The 17,283-nt window shown below is 46.4% G+C and overlaps 1 long non-coding RNA gene and 1 pseudogene across 1 annotated transcript; both read left to right on the top strand.

The window, feature by feature from the left end:
- Positions 1-12,511: 12,511 nt before the first annotated feature.
- Positions 12,512-14,509, top strand: LOC119307597 (annotated as a pseudogene).
- An 845-nt stretch (positions 14,510-15,354) lies between these two features.
- On the top strand, positions 15,355-16,133 carry LOC119307598. The gene is made up of 2 exons (XR_005149396.1): positions 15,355-15,606; positions 15,718-16,133. It is a non-coding gene; the product is annotated as an uncharacterized LOC119307598 (long non-coding RNA).
- Positions 16,134-17,283: the final 1,150 nt, after the last annotated feature.

The raw sequence follows: 17,283 nt of genomic DNA on the forward strand, positions 1-17,283 counted from the left end.
GGCGCTCGAGGAGCACATCGAGCCCATCATCAGTTGCGTCGGCAGAGTCAAGAGGCATTAGCTGCTCCATTTCTTGTTTCCGCTGCGAGTTCGTACCCAAGACAATTTTATCTTAAGTTAGAACCGCGGCAATCACTGACGTAATATAACTTTACTGTGCTTTGAACCGAATGCATGTTATTTTCCTGTTTGGTTTCTCTTTGTATGTACTACAACCTACGCTTTGTTTGATAGGCTTGCTGGCGCGTTAACCCTTGCCGTGGGCGCTTTGAGGAACGGATCCTTAGTAGCCTGCTTGGGGTGTCGCTGCTGGGCAAGCCACCTTGCCGTCCTTGGCGCAGCCACTTGAACTGTTGAGTGGACTCGAAACATAAAAAGGGCGCTACCAATCGTGGTAGGGTTCCTTCGCGTGCAGGTTTTCCATACAAAAACCAAAATCATTCGAGGGAAATAACTTTATGAAAAGGGAATCGCTGAAGGTTTGGCGTGACTTAGATTTTTGCTGCCATGCGGATCATCGTTGCGGCTGCAGACGATGTCATCCGCCTGGCTTCTGGTATCAGGGTGGCGTGGACGATCTTGGTCTCCTACGCCACCAGCGTTTGCCACGTCTCCCGTCCGCGCTGGTACGGGCAGAGCGGCTCCAGACGAACTGACTGCCGCGATCATCTTCTTCTTTGGAGCCATGGCGATGAAGAAGCTACTACACTCACTGCTAGACCAGATTTTCACAACTTTTATCCCCTACCTGGCAAGCCAAAGATGTCGGGGAAACGAACACCTATGGGATCACGAGGATCCCTTCTACGGTTGGTGGGGAGAGAAGCTGCGTAAAGAGCAGGTCTAGTGATCAGCGCGAGGGGTTTTTACCCAGGTTCGGGCCGCAATGGTGCGTAAAACCCTAGTCCTGCTTGTCTGTATATTCTGTGTTCTTGAGTTCTTGAACTAGCTGCGGTGCATGCCCAGTCCAAAAAGTCTCAAGCCTCTCTCAGTACGCCTCGGGCCTCCTTTTATATGTCAAAAGGGGTTGCCATAGTGGCACACAAGAGGTGGAAAGCAAGCTACAGTGTTCAAATTTATCGATCGGCCCCGTAGGACAAACGCATTTAATGTGCTACCTACGTGCCCTCTTACTTTATCGGGGATGGTAACAGAAGTCGTCCCGTACGTCGCCGCCTCTTCCTGCCTTGACATGCGTCCGAGCTGACGACGCATGTAGTGCCACGCTGGCTGGCTAGCTGCTATGCTGGCGCGGTGGTAGAGCCTCCACAAAGATCTGCATGCCGCCACGCAGGCGCCTGCCTAATTGGCAGGCCGATCGTTGTGCTGGAACGGTGCTGAGGTGGCGAAACCTTGTCGGGTGCAGGCCTGGTTGTGGCCCCGCAATCGTCCCCGGCAAGGCTTGCCGGGGACCTCACAGTCGTTCCTGGCAAGGGCCTTGCCGGGGGGCTTTGTCTTCTGGTCCCACGTGGGCCTGCAGGCCATTAGTCTTCACAAAGATCTGCATGCTACTATGCATGCGTCCCCAAGTTTGGGCCTTGACGATGTCGATGGTGTCAAAGCTCTCAACCTCAAGGGTGATGGCCTTGTTGGTGCTTCGCGGTCGCCCCGGCAAGGCTCTTGCCGGGGCTACATAGGCTGCCCCGGCAAGGGTGTTGCCGGGGGAGGTCCAGCCCATCTTCTGTTCCTTGTTTACTGTCTTGAATGTTTGTCCTGGTAGTCTTGTATTTTGCCTCATGCTGCCCTACCAAGCCTTGCCGCGGGCATGGCTACGATTTCCCGTGCACAAGTAAGGGGTATAGAAGAGCTCATACTTTTGTACACCGACACACGGCATGTTCATGCCGCTCCATGATAGCATGCCAAGTTTCATGAATTTTAGACGTGTTTTGGAATTACTAGAATTTAAAAACCATGTATCTCAATGTTTGCGGTCGATTGACGGTGGCAGTGTGTTTGACATTCATTCCCATCTCTTGCATGGGACCTAAGCATGCAACCAAGGACACGGATTTGAATTTTCAACCAATTTATATGCATTAGAGTATGTGTTTGTAGTTCAAATTTGAATTATGCACATAAATGCATTGAAAACTCAATTAATGTATAAAAATGTCCAAACGCACCCCAAAAAGTTCCAAAATTTAACACAACACTCCTGTTGTTCTATGCTGACACTAGAGAAAAAAATTGAAATCAAGAAGAGGCAACGGATATCATTTCGTCCAGAAAGGTGATACGTTCCCTACCGTAACCATGAGGCTTGTTGCGAGAAGCTCTGGTTTGTGAGAAGCTGATACCCCAACCTGCCCCAAATGGATTTTTTACCACTTCATGTTGATGTCGTTCCATGATAGCATGTCAAGTTTCATGAATTTCAGACGAGTTTTCGATTTACTAGAATTTGAAAACCATGTATCTCAATGTTAGCGGGAGAGCGATGGTGGCAAAGGTGTTTGACATTCGTTCTCATTTCTTGCATAGGACCTAAGGTTGCAACCAAGGACACACATTTGATTTTTCAACCCGTTTATAAGCACTGGAGCATGTGCATGTAGTTCAAATTTGAATTATGCACATAAACGCATAGAAAACTCAGTTAATGTATAAAAATGTCGAAGCAAACTACGAAAAATCCCAAAATTGACACAACACTCATGTTGTTCTACGTTGACACTAGAAATGTTTTGAAAGCAAGAAGAGGCAACGGATATCGTTTCATCCACAAAGGTGGCACGTTTCCCTACCAAAACCATGAGGCTTCTTGTGAGAAGCTCTGGTTTGTGAGAAGCTCTAGTTTGTGAAAAGCTTATACCATAACCTACCCCAAATGGGACAATATTTTTTACCCCAGCATGTTGATGCCATTCCATGATAGTATGCCAAAGTTCATGAATTTCAAGCGAGTTTTGGATTTGCTAAAATTACAAAAGCAAGCACCTCAATGTTTGCCGAAGAGCCATGGTGACGTGGTGTTTGAAATTCATCCCCATTTCTTTCATGGGGCATAAGCATCAACCCATGGACACATATATCATTTTACAACCCATTTTGGTGCACCGGAGCATGTGCATGTAGTTTAATTTTGAATTGTGCACCTGAAATGCCTAGAAACCCAAGTTAATGTATAAAAATGCCCAAACGAACCTTGAATAATTCCAATTTTTTTGACGACACACCTATAGTTGCATGTTCACTGCAGATAAAAGTTCTAGCAATTCAAACATCATCCTTTGCAGCTGTGGCCCCATTATGTAATTCAAATCAAGACAAAAAATCAAGTAGATCGCACACAGTTTATTATCACCAACCATGTGAGATGCAGCACAAAATATCTTGGAGCACCGTCGGAGTATAGTACGCATACGGCTTACGTGAGAGGTGTGTCGGCTATAGGCCACAGCCGGCGTGCCAAGCACACTAGCTCGCTCCCCAAATATCATTTAACTGTTCAATCGTCGCCGGTGAAAGATGGGGACATGGACCCTCTTCATGAGGGCAACTTTGATGGCCCACTCCGGCCAGAGCGCGGCCGCAGCTGCCCGGCGCGTGCTAACAAGCTTCATGAGCGCGGCCGCAATCTTCGATCGGGCGGCCAAGGCAGCCCAAACGACTGATGCTGCTTCTCAGGTGACGGCAGCAGCATCTGCCTCGGGGATAGCAACTGGCGAGAGCGGCACAACAGTTGTTCATTCTGCAGCGGCGGCCTTAGCCCTGATGGAGGCCGGCCACGACCAGGTCGAGGCCACCCACACCCAGCTCATGGCGGTCACCGCACAAATCGAATGAAGCTTCTTCGACAATGGTCAGCAACCCACGGCCGAAGAGTTCGCAATTGTCGAGAGCGTTCGAGCAGCCGTCCGTTCCTGCGCAGCATACCTTGCCACGATGGAGCCCGCCCAAGCCCAGATCGCGGCCGCCCACGCCAAGCTCATGGCAGCTTATTCCAAAGATATGGTGGATGCGGATGGCGAGATGCTTGCCGAGTATGGTGCGATGGATGCCATGGAGCACCTTCCCCAGGAGATCGTCGGGCGCGAGCTGGACATGGAGGAGGCGGCGGAGATCGACGAGCACCAGCCGTAGTAGTACTCTTTGTTTTGTTTAATTAGGAGCACCGGTCTTTAATTTGTTAGAGTAATGTTTAGGTCAGCTAGCTCTGTTTAATTGCTGAAATTGCTCAATTAAGAAGTGTGGGTTTGTTGTAGTCTCCTCTGTGTACCCAAATTATGCAATGACGTGGATGACCACTGTAACCAGGGAAATTCAAACCAAAACTTTTCACGTTCAAACTCATCACACACGGGTTAAGCTATATGAATCATTTGTGATGTTCACATATCGTACACAGTGCTGAATAAGGGACCGTGTCTGATGACACTTTGCGCGCCAGTTTTTCGCTGAACCGATTCAAAATTTTTGGCTTTCGTGGAAATATCTACCTCCCCGCCCCTTCCCCCTTACCAAAAGCCACATTTCCCCTGTTTCCGCCTTCCTTTCCAAGTTGAAACCTTCACTCCTTGCTTGCAGCGCCGCCTCCTCACCGGCGACCCTCCTTCATGCTGCTCGGCCTCGTCTATCCAGGCAGGTAATCCACACCCGACCCCCATCCTCCTCCTTCCACATCCGACATGCCCCGACTGCCGGTGCGACACCTTCCACCCAAATCACCGACCCCTCCACCAAATAAGCGCTGCCCTAAGCCATGGTGCACGCAGTATAGCCAGGAGCTCAAGGAGCATTTGGCAGCGGAGAAGCGAATCGCGGCCGCACACGCGGATGAGGTCGCGATGGGTGCCATTCGTGTCGACCCCCAGATCTTGGAGGAGCACCTCACCGTCGAGGCCACCTTCGACGCCTCATGCGCTGACACCGCGATGGCTGCATTAAACAACAGTTTGTGGCATTTTCTCGAGGCCACCCTCGGTGCCTTCGACTAAGACTATGAGGTGTTTACTCAGCGTGCACGTGCTTACCTCAACTCGAGAGCCAGCAGGTTGGTGCCCGAAGCGGCTCAGGCAACTCACCACTACGACGAGGGCACCCACGATGCAGAGGCCTCGCCCTCTTCCATGTCCAAGGAGCCAATCATCATTGATATCTCCGACGATGAGGAGTAGCTTGTCTTATTAGCTCACTATAAGGACCCATGTTTAGTTTCCTAGCTACACCGGTTAAGCATGCTCGGTTTACCCGTTGCATGTGCTGCTCCTGCCTTTCCTTAACAAATTCTAGTGAATTGTGTTGTCTACTTTTACCATGCAATCTGTTGCTCTAGTGTATATGTTCTATATGTCGTGCAATGTGGTGCTCACTTATTAACTGTTTGGTTAATTAGTTGTCGTGTTGAGTTAACTGTTTGGTTCAATTCTGCAAATGTGATGTTCAATTCTGCAGGGTGCAATTTTGTACTGTCTTCCATGTGAGAAATAAATCGAATTTATCTTTACAAAATACATGAGAAACAAATACAATTACTATATTTCCAAGTTGTCAAGCATGCTTGGTTTGGTTTACTGTCTGATCTTCTAGTATGTTATACATTGTGCAATCTGGTGCTCAGTTAACGTTTCGTTCATTTGTTGTGGTGTTTAGTTAACTGTTTGGTTCAATTCTACAATGTGATGTTCAACTATTGTGGGTGCATCCTGTTATTGTATAGCATGTGAGAAATAAATTGAATTTGGCTATACTAAATACATGAGAAACAAATATAGTTGCTACATTTCCAAGTTGTTAAGCATGCTTGGTTTGCTTAACTGTCTGATCTTCTATTAGTAGTACGTTATATTGTGCAATGTGGTGTTCAGTTAATGTTTGGTTCATTTTTTGTGGTGTTTAGTTAACTGCTTGGTTCAATTCTGCAATGCAATGTCCAATTATCGTGGGTATAATTTTGTATTGTTGTGCATGTGAGGAATAAATTGAATTTGGTTGCACTTAATACATGAGAAACATATACAATTGCTATATTTCCTAGTTCTTAATCATGCTTGGTTTGGATAAATGGGTTTTCCATGTGGCTTGAATTAATCTGATGAATCTGCAATGTGCTTATTTTTCATCAACATTTTTTACTAATAGCATGTGAACCCTCACTTAACCTGATCACTAACTACCTTATATGTCTTGCAAGGAAACAGTGGGAAGCACTGAGGTTTACAATCGAGGTTTGCACATGCACGGTCCTTTGTCTAATAGCATATTATTGTGCAATTGCAGGAACCATTCTAATATTTAGGTTTTCAATAATTCGGTCTTGCACATGTAGGTCTTGTTGTCAGAGATTTTGACCCACTGTTTGACCCTTTTTGCATATGGGGAAATGAGTTGTCCATGAATATCAGTCAAGTCAAGAAACTCGGAAACTTGTTACGATAAAGAAATTAGCGACAAAAAACAATAAGATCTTTGTCTGCACAATGAAGAAGACATCAGTTCACTACAGGATGATACTAACTATTATACCTTGCCTTTTTTATTCCTTTGCCCCATTTCCAATATAGAGAAGATATTTATGCACATCCTTGTTTTCAGGCCTTTCCAAAGCAGTTCATTGATGATTACCTCTCAAACCACCTGTATGGTCAGGAGGCGAGTAAGGTATTCATACAACACACACAGTTCAATATTGAAGTGTTCCTGAAGAGGATGAAGAATGGATGGTCAATCATCCACAGGCACTGGCCTAAAGTTGCAAAGACCTTCAACATCAATGAAGGCTCAATATTCGCCATATGTCTATGTACCATCTATGATGCTAATTTTGAAAGGTTATATATGTTGCATGTGAAACTTGGTGCTGGTGCAGTTGTGTAATGGGGTAGCTGAGTGATGAAGCTATATGATGTTGTACTCTAATGTATTTCAATTATGAAATCCTGCTTCCTTAATATGAAAATGAAATATATTGTGTGCTTAATATGAAATGACAATTAGATTAATAAATGGATTATTAATAATAGGACAATTAGCCTGTTAATTGGGTTTTTCTATTGCAAACGGTTATTGAGAAAACACTGTTGGCGATGACCTCAGGCAACACACACAGTTTCTAGGAATAAATCGTGTTGGATTAATGAACAATCACACACGACATCCTCTTGGAAACTGTTTGCGTTAGGCCACCTTGCGCAAACGTTTACCACATAAAAAGTGTGTGTAATGGACAACCTTTGCCACATAGTTTCTTCTACGCACCGTGTGTGATGCATTCAATAACGCAAATGATAAAATTGTTAATATCATGTGCAACGGCAAAGCTATCACAAAAGATTTAACGGAGAAAATTGTGTGTGATGTACCTGCGAACGGAAACGTTTTCCTTGGAGCGACTATGTGGGATGTATATACGAACGGAAACGTACTTCTTAGATTAACTATGTGGGATGTACATACTAACGTAAACGTATTCCTTGGATTGACTGTGTGGAATGTACATATGAACGGAAACATTTAGCGGGGACTGACTGTGTCGGATGTACTTACGATCGGAAATGATTTCATCTATATAATTGTATTTTTTTAGAACTGATGTACATATAACCATATTTGATTGCTCGTCGGTTGCACACGACCTCGTTTTGCCGAGCTTGTGTGCCAGGAGGGCATATCCCGATGGCTTTTTAGTCATGTGGGAAGGGCCCCCCTATCGCAATCACCCACTAGGCGACAGTTCAGAACGCCGTCGCGGAAAAGGGTTAAAACCGTTTGTAGAGCACCTCGTTGTACCAGTGTTTATATTCATTTTATAGCAACTTTATATCATTTTTGGGACTAACCTATTGACATAGTGCCCAGTGCCAGTTGTTGTTTTTTGCTTGTTTTTTACTTCACAGAATATCCATATCAAACGGAGTCCAAATGCAGCGAAACTTTTTGGAGATTTTTTCTGGACCAAAAGACACCGTATGGGCCAACAAAGCACCAGAGGGGAGGCCTGTGGGGAGAACAACCCACCTGGGCGCGGCCAGGGGGTTGTGCCCCCCACATAGCCCTCCTGCACCGCCTCTTCACCCTATAAATTCCCAAATATTTCAGAAACCCTAGGGGAGTCAACGAAACACAATTCCAGCCACCGCAAGTTCCAGAACCATGAGATCCAATCTAACACCATCACGGAGGGATTCATCATCCTCATTTGTGCCTCTCCGTTGATGCGTGAGTAGTCAACCATAGACCTAAGGGTCCGTAGGCAGTAGCTAGTTGGCTTCCTCTCTCTCTCTCTTTTAATTCTCAATACAATGGTCTCTTGGAGATCTATTTGATGTAACTCTTTTTGTGGTGTGTTTGTTGGGATCCGATGAACTTTGAGTTTATATCAGATCTATATCCATGAATATTATTAGAGTCTTCTTTGATCTCTTATATGCATGATTATTTATAACCTCGTATTTCTTCTTCAAATCTTTGGTTTAGTTAGGCCAACTAGATCGATTTTTCTTGCCATGGAAGAGGTGCTTTGTGATGGGTTCGATCTTGCGGTGTTCTTTCCCAGTGACAGAAGGGGCAACAAGACACGCATGTATCGTTGCTATTAAGGATAACAAGATGGGGCTATTCCTACATGAATAGATCTCGTCTACATCATGTCATTGTTCTCATTGCATTACTCCGTTTCTCCATGAACTTAATACACTAGATGCATGTTGGATAGCGGTCGATGTGTGGAGTAATAGTAGTAGATTCAGGCAGGAGTCGGTCTACTAATCTTGGACGTGATGCCTATATATTGATCATTGCCTTGGATATCATCATATTTATTCGATCTTCTATCAATTGCGCAACATTAATTTGTTTACCCATCGTGTGCTATTTCTCGAGAGAAGTCACTAGTGAAATCTACGGCCCCCGGGTCTATTCTTTATCATATTTGCTTTTAGATCTATTTTTGTTCGCTTTTATTTTCAGATCTGTTATTCCAAAAACCCAAAAATACCTTGCTGCACTTTTTATTACTTATTTTATTTCGCATTTTATCGAGAGCTATTTATCCAATCTACCACAAATTTATCTATCTTTCTACCATAGGAGGGATTGACAACCCCTCTTACGCGTCAGGTTGCTAGTATTTGTTCTTTGTGTGGAGGTACCGTTTACATAGTGTTGCTTGGTTCTCCTATTGGATTGATACCTTGGTTTCACAATTGAGGTAAATACCTACCATAGTTGTACTGCATCATCCCTTCATCTTTGGGGAAATACCGACGCAATTTCAAGCGACATCACTGTCCGGCGGGGACCCCGAAGACGAACTTTTCACGGTTTAGCTTCATGCTAAAGTTGAGGAGGTTGTCAAAGGTCTGCTGGAGGTCGCCGAGAAGGCTTGAGCCCTGTTTGGATTTGACCACGATGTTGTCATTGTAGACCTCCACGTTCACTCTAATCTGCTTGCTGAAGCACCTTTACATTGTCTACTGGTAGGTAGCTTCGCGTTCTTGAGACCAAAAGGCACAGTGATGCAGCAAAAAGGCCAATACAGTGTGATGAAGGAGGTCATCTCTTGGTCAGACTCTTTCATCCGTATTTGGTGGTACCCAGAATACGCGTCCCGAAAGCATAGGCGCTCCCATCCCGCCATTGAGTCAATGATCTGGTCGATGCTAGGTAGCGGGAACGAGTCTTTGGGGCACGCTTTGTTGAGGTCGGTGTAGTCCATGCACATGTGCCCTGTGTTGTTTTTCTTCAATATCATTGCTGGGTTTGCCAGCCACTCTGGGTGCGCGACCTCCCTTATGAACTTAGTCGTGAGAAGGCATGATATTTCTTCCCCTATCGCCATTCGCTTCTCTGTAGCAAAGTAGCGCAGGGCTTGTTTCACCGGTATCGCGTCCTTGTGGACGCTTGTGGTCTAGCTGGCACCCCTGTCATGCCACGGGTTTCCATGAGAATATGTCCTAGTTAGCTCGGAGGAAGGCGGGGAGCTCTGCCTCTTGGCTCTCTGAGAGGTCTCTGCCGATGGTTATCATCTTGCTGGGATCATCTGGGTGTACCTAGAATTTATTTGTTTGTTTGGCTGGTTGGAACACGAGCCCCGGCCTTCGTTTTTGTGGGAGCTCGGCCTCCGATGGCCCTAGGCATTTTCTTATCTTGGCGAGCTCGGTGGAGGCTAAAGCGGCCTCAAGCTCTACGTTGGCCACCTCAGCCTTGTAAGCTTTTTTCGAGCTTCCTAGTACATTAATTGTACCATTTGGGCCCGACATCTTCAGCTATAGGTAGGCGTAGGATGGGACTACCATGAATTTGAAGTGTGCGGGCCTGCCCAAGATCGCGTGGTAGCCGCACTGGAAGGGAGTGACCTCGAACTACATTATCCCACTTCGATAATTGTGTTCGTCTCAGAAGACGACCTCGAGGTCAATCTGCCCCAGGAGGTGGATTGGGCACCCCGGTACTACCCCATGAAAACCTACGGAGCTGATAGTGAGATCTTCATCTTCTCTAGGGTGTTAGTGAAGATAATACTGAGGCTGCTGCCTTCATCCATTAGGACATGTGAGAGGCGGAACCCCCCCCCCATGATTGGATCTAGCACCAGGGCGTGCTTGCCTAGATGTACGACGTCCTCGGGGTGATACCCAACGTCGAATGTCATCGTTTCCTGGGACCACGCAAGCCTTTCGGTGGTTGCATTTTCTGCTGCGTAGATCACACGTAGCACGTGTTTTTGCTTTCAGTGTGTATCCACTATCGTCAATATCATATTCACAGAGGTCTCGCGAGTGAGCTGACCGCTTTGCGGAGCCCACACAATGCCCCTCTCGCATTCCCTTACGAGTTGGTTAGGGCCAGGGTAGACCCCCAAGGCCTTCCCTTGCTCTTCATACATGTGGTCGAGGAGGTGTGGGGGCGAGATGTCAAAAATTCGCCCTGATCCGTTGACGACCGGTTCAAAAGAGTCGAATGTAAGGGATTGACCTGGTGGGAAGTCGCCGGCCTCTTCTGATTCTCCACACTGGGTTAGGTCTCCGATTAACGTTGCTTGTGCCTGGCACACCAACTAACAGAGCAAAATACTGTTAGATCCCTCGGTAGGGTTCATCACGCGATCGGAAGTACCAGAATAGAGTCTGCACACACATAATTTACCCAGGTTTTGGGCCCCGAAGAGTAATACCCTACATCTTGCTTCTTCTTGTTATTCATGGTGAGGGGTTACCTCGTGCAGAGGATTAAAATGGTGTATGGGATTGCTACTGAGAGTTTGGATCTAAGATTGGATGATGAATGAGGACCTAGACCTTCCTTTATATGGGTAGGAGAGTTCTTGGGTTTACATGGGGGTAGATGTGATCTACGACGCCGTCGCCATCTAGTCTTGGAGAACACGAAGGTCGCCTTCGCCTTTTAGGGCCTCCTTCTAGTCTTGGGCCTAGCGGGCCCTGTGTATTTGACGAGGCCGGGCTCCCTTACGTGAGGTACCTTGGGTACAGGACCACGTCAGTCATCCATCACGTTGATCGTTATTGGTGTTATCTCCAACTTCTATGTTGGATTATCTAGCGAGTAGGAAACCGATGGGAAAACCTAGAGAAGAGAAGGTAGTGGAAGTCAGGCTAGCGATAACCAGTAGAGCACTCGGAGGAGGTGATGCGGCAATTGTGTTTGCCATGTAACCTCGTAGTGGAAGGCTCCAATTTCTCGTTGTAAGGTTGTAAGGTTGTGCATTGCAATTGTGCAAACCCAGGTAGGCTACATGTTCATTGGTAAGAATTGTACAATTCGAGACAAGGCAACTTTTTCTTTCTTACATCTCAAGGATTTTTGTGTCTCTTAGTTGCTTTTCCTATACAGGCAAACCTGAACTAGATTTTGCCTCTTTTTTGTCTAGAAACCAGGTGGAGTACATTGAGCAAGAAGGTAAAAGAGTTTGCCTGTAGAAGCTACTTGTTTTGCATGGCGATCAAGATACAATAATGCATCATAAGGAGACAGAATAAACAACTGAATATCATACATAAATAACTGAAAACTATGCAAAGTTTTTCATGCAGAAGTGAAAGGAGGGAAATTATAATTTATTATTGTATGCTTCGTATATGTAACAAGAGGAGCCGTGTGTGGTTTTGTTGCTTTAGTTTAACAGTTTTCTTGATTGATATTTTGTGTGCTTGATACCAGCTTGCTATATTTCAAAGGAAGCTAATATATCAAAACTTACCGTTTCTGAAACTGGGGATGGATGGACCACATGCCTTTCCTAAAGTAGTCTGGCGCTTGATAAGTCTAGGAGGCAAGCGCTTGTACCTAGCAGCGTCTGTCATTATTTATTTCAATCAAATATTTAGGTTTGTGCCGATGGAATGCATGATAATTTTCGTCAAATCATCGCCGTCAACATTTTTTAATATGCATGACAACCATATTTTATTTCGGTTGTGGGTATATATTTTCCCTAGCACCATGTCATGAGAAAAAAAGCAGAAGAGAAATGTTTTTTATTCTTTTTCGAGAAGAATCAGAAGAGAAACGCATGTTTTGGGCCTTTCCACTGAAGCGGGCCCGTTCCTCTCCGCCTCTCGCCCGTCCCCTTCCGTTTCCACCCAATCAGACCGCCGGCGGGCGGCCTCCACACCCCCGCCTCCCACTTCTTCCTCCCTTGCTCGGCCGGCTCCGGCGACTCCTATCCGCATGCCCGGAGCCCCCATGCGCTCCTTCTCCCCCAACACTGACCCCCTCGAGTCTCGACTGAAGCAAACCCTAGCCCCCCGTGCGCCTCGTGCAAATGGATGCGGGGGGTCCTAGCCCGAAGCGGAGGAGATCGCCCTCGCCGGTGTGGAGGAAGACGGAGGATGCGCCGACTACATCAGCGCCCTCCCCGACGCCGTGCTCGGCGACATCATCTCCCTCCTCCCCACCAAGGAAGGCGCCCGCACCCGAATCCTCGCGTCCCGGTGGCGCGACCTCTGGCTCTCCGCCCCTCTTAATCTCGACTGCCGTGAGCTCACCGCCGGCAGGAATGAAGTCCGCTCTGACGTCGTCTCGCGCATCCTTTCCTCCCACCGGGGACCCGGCCGTCGTCTCTACATCAACACCTGCATCCACTGGATACCAGCAGACACCGTGGAAGCTTGCCTCCGATCCGCCGCTCTGGACAACCTTGAGGAGCTTGACTTCATCAACCATCTGTTAGAGAAACCACAGCGGGCATTGATCCTCCGCTTCTCGCCCACCCTCCGTGTTGCCAACATTGGTGGATGCAACCTCTCGGACGTCCATGAGCTTCACCTTCACTTCCCCCTGCTTAAGCTGCTCGGTCTTGTAAATGTCATGATCTCGGAGAGCTCGCTGCATAGCCTGATTGCCGGGTGCCCAGCTCTCGAGTGCTTGCTGATTGACATGTGCCCTGGCTTCCGCCGCATCCGAATAAACTCCCCAACTATTAGATGCATGGCTGTGAGAGAATATGGGATACCGATAGAGTCACTGCTGCTTGAACAAATCGTCATTGAGAAAGCTCCTTGTCTTGTGAGGCTGCTCTTTGAGAGGGGCAGTATTCTGCAGGTAACCGTACTCACAGCTCCTAAATTGGAGACTTTAGGCTTCATTAGTGATAAGTGCAGGTCAGGTGAAGTGTCCAGACTCATGATTGGCTCCACTGTTATTCAGGTATGCCCTGTGGCTTCTCAGTTGCATTTCTATGTGCAGAAAAATTGCCTGTCACCTGACCTGTGCACTGGCCTAATATTGTGGCCTTCATACTTGATAAAGGGATTGCGTGTTGATAACCTGATAACGGTGGTACAAACTGTCAAGATTTTGGCTCTTGATATGGGCAATCTTAGTTTGGATACTGTTATTGAGTTGATGAGATGCTTTCCGTGCTTGGAGAAGTTGTACATTCAGGTGATGATTCTTCATTGATGGTTCAGCAACCTTTTTGATCTACTGTTGGTCTGAACTTGTTGTTTTGATTATTTGTATGTGTTCTTTCAGTCATTTCAATCAAGACCGGGGAATTTGTGGCGTCGTAAACACCGGAATCTGTTAAAATGTTTTGACATGAGTCTGAAGACGTTAGTGTTACAACTATATCGGGGGAAGAAGTCGCAAATTAACTTTCTTACATTCTTTGTATTGAATGCGAAAGTGCTAGAGTCAGTGACACTTGGCATCACAACCAGGAATAACAATGAGAAGTTTTTGGCAGAACAACGCAGGAAGCTTCAGCTGGAGAACAGGGTTTCCAGAGATGCTCAGTTTCATTTTAGAACTGGTAGTTATGTCCGCAGTTCTTATGATGTCAAGCATATCGGTGATTTGGATTTGACTGATCCATTCGCACATATGTAGCTGCTTGTTGTCGCCGGTTGGCCTATTTCATTTTGTGTCTTGTCAAACCTGAGTAGTTGGCGTGCTTGTAGTACCTTTTGAGTTTGTATCATCTGGTCCCTTAGTAGAATTCGAGAGACTATTTTTTATGATACTTTTGTCAGACGGGCCACATGTTTGCAACCCTGTGCTAGTTTACATTAACTCCGGTGTTGGTGTTATTTCACCTTATGTTTTATTGGCATTGTTCTCCGAGTCTCTTTCTTGTTGCCTGTTGCCACTGAATACTTGCCTGATTTCCCTGAATAGTACTGTTGAAGTTAACGTTTGCTCAACAGTGCAGATTCTCGGTAATCACTGAACTCTATGCTGAATGTAAATCTTACCATTAAAGTTCAACTCTGCTGATTGTTGTAATGATTTTGAATACCATTATCTGAGTAATACTTGGCACATATGTTCGAACTCATTATATGCTCGAGATGAGAAATCTGAAGACGTGCTGCTAAATTGGAACTTTGTTTAAAAACTGAAACAATATGGTGTACATAGATTACTGCTAGCAGCAGGATTTGGATGATTCTGAAACACTCTGAATAGCTGCTGCAGATCATCATTTGTTGTATCCTTCAGAAGATACTCAAATGGTTCCATGCAATGTACCTTTGTCATGTATACTATCTGCACCTGCTTCGATCTGAGCCACGAAAGAAACAGCAGGCTCGAGACCTCTCGATTGTATGCTTATATATATGACTATGATACCTTGTGTCATTTAAACAAGGCAGGTGGAGTGAATTGCAGAAAACATCGACATTGAAGGTTAGGGTTGCAGAAATCACAATTCTACGGTTTTATGCCAAAAACCACTAATTCCGAGCCTAATTTTTTGCAAAAAACACTAGTCGCCCGCTTAGGCCATTTTGACCATGATTATGACAGGTGGGTCCCACTGGACAGTGTGACGTGGCATAACATAACAGATCACAAATAGACAGAAAGGGATAGACTAAACTGTAAAAGGCCAAAGAGGATAAGGTGGTGCTGCTAATTAATAAAAAAAAGAGGATAAGGTGTGAGTCGTCCTTCTTCTCCCCAGCGCCCAGCCGTGCGCACGAGTTCTCGGCCGGCGAGTTCGCAATGGCGACCTCCTGCGCCCCGGCCTCGACCTCTTGCGCCCCGGCCTCGGCCTCCCCTTGCTGCTCACCTACATCGGCGCCGGCGAGGTGAAGAGGAGGCGCGACGGCGGCCCGCGTAGGCGTGGTGAGGGAGGGCGCCTCGCCGCGGCCGCAGCTGCGCGTCGACGAGCCAAATCCACAAACTGTGGGCATGGAGGTGCGGTCCATATGCTTGATGATGAACTCCGCTGCCGCCGGTGCCCTCCATATCTCTCCAGTATATCCCTCCGACGAGCCAAATCTTTCTGATGTGTGCCGCCGCCAGCAGGAACCACGCCGTCAAGCTCATCTAGGGCCGCCCGATGCTCAAGCCGCCGCCGCCGCCGGAGCTCCATTGCTCCGCCGTTCTAACCGACAACGCCGCCGTATCCACGCCATTCTGCAGCCCGTCCTCGACCACGCCGGAGCTCCCCTATGCCCCGCCGCCAGAGCAAGCAGCAGCTGCGGCGACACGCACGGGGAGGGAGTGCCCGCCGGCGTCCACCATCGGATCGGGGGGAGATGAAGTGACCAAGGACCCGATTGCTTTTTATTCAGGGGCCCTTCTGCAAAATAAGTTGTATCGGGATGTAATTGCTTTTTTTCTTTGCCATGTCATCATGTTCAGCGGGACCCACCTGTCATAATCGTATTCAAAACCACCTAAGTGGGTGATTAGTGTTTTTTGCAAAAAAAATAGCCTCGGAATTAGTGGTTTTTGGCACAAAACCGTAGAAATGTGGTTTCTACAACCCTAGCCTTTAATGTCGATGTTTTCTGCAATTCACTCAGGCAGGTATATGTCTACGCCGTCGATCTTAGCTGCCACTCCCTCTGCCCCACAATATAAGACCTGGTTAATTGTTGATGACTTCACCAAGCCACTCACCATGAGAGGACTAAGGAATTCAAGTACAATCTCAACCTAAACAAAGTTCCATAGGTTTGGATTGAGGGGGATAAATCCATGAGAGGACTAATGAATTCAAGTACAATCTCGACCTAAACAAAGTTCCATAGGTTCGGATTGAGGGAGATGAATCCTAGCGATCATTTAATCTTGTAAACCACGGCATTGTCTCTATAAATAAACATACATGGCCCTCACGGATTATACGCTTCCCGCAAACTTCCAGGCTACGCACGGGCGCTCCTATACCTCGCTCAATACGAGTTGTATGCTAGCCTCACCCGAGGGAGCACCCTACTGGACCAGCCTAGCTCGCAGGAAGCCGCAACCTCATTTTTTTTTCTTGTTTTTTTCATGTTTTTTTTCTTTTTATGCTTTGTATTTTTTTTACTTTGTTTATACTTCCAAATATTCTAAATGTATATATGGGAAAAGCACTATATAAATCATTTTAAAAATGTTAATCTAGCATTTGAAAAAATATGTTAATCATCTATTTTAAAAATTAATGCTTTTTTAAAAATTTGTGATGATGTATGACCTAATTCGGAAATATCAAAAGAATGACCCCATCGACTCTCTCAGGCCGAAGAGGACCTTTTTGGTCTTCCTTAGGCCGAAAACATCATTTCAGTCTTATTTAGACCAAAAACCATTTGATTATGGATGAAGAGGTTTCTTCGGATTTCGCCAGGCCGAGGAGTGTTGCAGGGACCACCTCTTCGCATAAACGTTAGGCTTTGCATGTCGGCCTAAATTACGCTGAAGAGGCTCTTTGGCTTTTCCTGTGGTCGGAGAGTCTTTTTTTTCTCTATCCACCCAATTATCTTCCTGCCATTAACAATTCAACGTTCCCGTTCTTTCTTCCCGCCATCATTCCCGCTCAGTTTTTCTGCCAACCCTTTCCCACCCAATTTTCCCGCCAATCCCTTAGCCTCATTCTAT

The sequence above is a fragment of the Triticum dicoccoides genome, chromosome 5B (genome assembly GCF_002162155.2).
Source record: "Triticum dicoccoides isolate Atlit2015 ecotype Zavitan chromosome 5B, WEW_v2.0, whole genome shotgun sequence".
NCBI classification, from domain to species: domain Eukaryota; kingdom Viridiplantae; phylum Streptophyta; class Magnoliopsida; order Poales; family Poaceae; genus Triticum; species Triticum dicoccoides.